The sequence below is a fragment of the Carlito syrichta genome, unplaced genomic scaffold (genome assembly GCF_000164805.1).
Source record: "Carlito syrichta isolate Samal-C Ts95f unplaced genomic scaffold, Tarsius_syrichta-2.0.1 Scaffold309624, whole genome shotgun sequence".
Taxonomy (NCBI): Eukaryota; Metazoa; Chordata; class Mammalia; order Primates; family Tarsiidae; genus Carlito; species Carlito syrichta.
In genome coordinates this window covers 594,247-597,789 of record NW_007253720.1, presented here as the reverse complement: position 1 = coordinate 597,789, position 3,543 = coordinate 594,247, and the positions used below count along the sequence as shown (strand labels likewise).

The following is a 3,543-nucleotide window of genomic DNA, read 5'->3' as shown; positions in this document are numbered from 1 at the left end:
GCTAGGGGCTCCTTTCTGCAACTCTGATGGGGCCCGGGAATTCGAAATGTGACCAATCCCCAGAGGAGATCTTAAGGCCACGGCTACCTGGGGCAGGGACTCCCATAACAATCCCAGACCTGCTTCTCTAAGTGGCCAAGCAAGCCTCCCCCATCCCCAATACCTGTTCAGGGATGCTGCCCTTCTTTCTGGCGCCTCCACTAGGAAAGTATTCGTTCATTGCTCATATTATAACATAACGGCTACCCCATTTATTGTGCTTCAGGCACTCTGTTAAGTGTTTTTTGTTTTGTTTTTTGAGTTGGAGTCTCACTCCGTCGCCCAGGCTAGAGCGCAGTGGCACGCTCACAGCCACCGTAGCGTCCACCTGCTGGACTCCGGCGATCCTTCCAAGTAGCCGGAACTACAGGCGCGCGCTACCACGCCCGGCTAAGTTTTGGTTTATTGTAGAGACGCGGTCTCGCCAAGTTGCCCGGGCTGGTCTCGAACCCGCGGGCTCAGGCAGTCCACACGCCTCGGTCTTCCAAAGTGCTGGGATTGCAGGCTGAGCCTCTGAGCCACTGAGCCCGGCCTGCTAAGTGTTTTATGCACATTTTCCCGTTATCCTCACTATAATCTATGATTTAGGTACCATCTGTTATTTCCACTGTATAAATAAAGAAATTGAGACAGGTTCAAGAACTTACCGATGGTCACATGATTATCCTCAGGCTGAGCAGGAATTAAAATTACATGCCCCTATCTCACACTGTATTAAAAAATTAACTAAAACCAGGTCTAAGGCCTAAATGTAACAACTAAAACTATAAAATTTTAGAAGAAAATGTAGGAGGAAATATTCATGAATTTGGATTAAGCAATAGTTTCCTAGATGTGACACCAAAAGCCTAAGCAACAAAAGAAAAAATACACAAATTGGTTACATCGAAATTAAAAACTTCTGTGCTTCCAAGGACACGATCAAGAAAGTGAAAAGACAACCCATTGACTAGAAGAAAATATCTGACTATTGTTGGGACTCAAAAAACAGTACCTTGAAATGAAGGCCTCAGCAACAACCTCAAAAATAAGTTTTCCTCTAACCTTCTGCTGCCCTGCTGTCTCACAGTCCCATTCTCCCCTGAGGCTAGCTATAAACACTAAAAGCCCTCTTCCCCAAGGTGGTTCATAGAACCCAGAGCCTCTTTTCCCCAAAGCCAGCCAAAAAGCCTAAAAATATTCATCTAATTTCCTTCCACCTTTCTATATAAAAACTGGCCATTAAAAAAATTACCTGACATACCTTATCTGACTGGGTCATAAGAGTCTCATTCCAGAGAGGGCCCCGCCCATGCCCAGAAGGAAGGAATGCTGCCCAGAGAAGCCAAACTAATCCAGACAGACAGGTCTTGCTGGGTGTCCCCACTCGGTCTATTAGCATTGATTGGAGCATACCCTTTTTATCCAATCTTATTTCCACATGACTATATATACTTTTTTAAACCTAAACATAAAAAATTTTCTCTACAGCTTTAAGTCTTCATTCTAAAGGTGCCTATGTATACACATTAAATAAACTTTTCTCCTATTAGTTAATCTGCCTCATGTCAATCATTTTACAACAATCATTAGGGGACCAAGGATCTTAGCCCCCACAAAATCATATATATCTGATAAATGTTTACTACCCAAAATATACAAAGACCTCCTGCAACTCAACAACTGAAGACAATCTCATTTAAAAATGGGTAAAGGGCTGGGCGCAGTGACTCATGCCTATAATCCCAGCACTTTGGGAGGCTCAGGTGAGAGGATTGCCTAAGCCCATGGGTTTGAGACCAGCCTGGCCAACTTGGTGAGACCTCATCTCTACAATAAATCAAAAAATTAATCGGGTGTGGTTGTGTGGGCCTGTAGTTCCAGCTACTTGGAAGACGGAGGCAGAAGGATCACCTGAGCTCAGCAGGTTGAGGCTACAGTAGCTGTGAGCATGCCACTGCACTCCTGCCTGGGTGGTAGAGTGAGACTTCAACTAAAAAACAAAACAAAACAAAAAACATGTTTGTACAAAAAAATTGTACACGAATGTTTATACAGTAATACAGTAGCAGTATTCACAATAGTCAAAATGTCCATCAGTGAATGAATGGGTAAACAAAACATGGTATTGTCATACAACGGGATATTATTCAGCTATAAAAAAGAACAAAGTACTGATACATGCTACAAATGAATGAACCTTTAAAACATGCCAAGTGAAAGAAGTCAGACACAAAAAGCCACATATTTTTCATTTATATGAAATGTCCAGAATAGGCAAATCCATACAGACAGAAGGTAGATTAGTGGCTGCCGGGAGTTGAGGCAGCAGGAAATGTGAAGTAACTGTTAACGGGCATAGGATTTTGAGAGGATTAGAGAGTAATGGTAGGCGTATAACTTTGTGAGTGTACTAGAAACCACTGGATTGTGTATTTTTAAAGGGTTAATTTTATTGTGTGAGTTATATCTCAATTAAAAAAAATTTTAGGTGCAAAGAAAGCACTGTATTCAGCACTTAAGTGGAATACAGAAATGTTTCCTGCTCCTGAAAACCATCTAACTAATGTGCCTCTAATGAGCTAATCAGCTCCTGTGTCCTCCTCATTGTATATTTCTTCCTCCAAAAGAGTAACTTGCAGAGCTAAGGACTCTGACCCAACCTACAGGATTCTAGAGCTCTTCCTGGCCATTGCCTTCCAGGCAGGATTAACTTTGTGGGCCTGCATCCTGGGCCCTGTATTTAGGAGGGCCCCAGGCTTTAAAAGGCCCTGCTCTTAATTTGATGCTGTGTGGCTGCCATCTTGAAATTCTTGATAATTTTTTAACAAGAGGTTGCATTTTTATTTTGCCCTGGGCTCTGCAAATTATGTAGTTGGTCCTATACCCAGGAGAGAGGAAAAAACCAAGACAGTAAATCAGGGCACCCAAGGGCTTACCTGGCTGCCATAGAGAGAAAACTTGAAATACAAATAATCACTCCTAATTTTCTGTACTATAAATCTTGATTGCCACAGAACAGAAACCTAACTACCCTTGTAATAGATACCAAACCCAGAAACATACCTTTTAAAAATGCATGACAAGGAAGACGAGTCTCTGAAGCCATTCACTAATATAATGTCTAGCTAAAAGAATAAAACCAAGAGCAAAATGCATGGCAACCCTACCTTAGAGTGTTCAGAGAGGTGAGACCAGAGACCTTCCAGAGACTTCTTATAGGTGCAAAAAGTGACAGAGCCCAGGAACCAGCTTAGGAAATTCTCATAAAGTCAGAGCAGGAGGTGAATTATGACATCATGTCATGACCTCATGTCAGAGGTCACAAGATAGAGGGATAGAAGAGAGAATTTCAAAGTAGTGTTAATAATTATGTGAATGTTTAAAGTGAACTAAAGATTTAGACTGGACACGATGGCTCACGCCTGTAATCTCAGCTGAGATTGGGATTTGGGAGGCTGAGGCAGGAGGATTGCTTGACCCCAGGAGTTCAAGACCAGCCTGGGCAATATAGTGAGAGTTTGT

The 3,543-nt window shown here is 42.4% G+C and overlaps 1 protein-coding gene across 1 annotated transcript in view; it reads right to left on the bottom strand.

Annotated features, from left to right (window-relative positions):
• The window catches only part of RNF14 (ring finger protein 14), a 24,648-nt gene extending 21,427 nt beyond the window's left edge, over nucleotides 1-3,221 (bottom strand). Inside the window, exon 1 of the mRNA XM_021717280.1 lies at nucleotides 3,189-3,221. The gene's annotated coding sequence lies outside the window, so the exon portion shown is untranslated. The remainder of the gene's footprint in view (nucleotides 1-3,188) is intronic.
• Nucleotides 3,222-3,543: the final 322 nt, after the last annotated feature.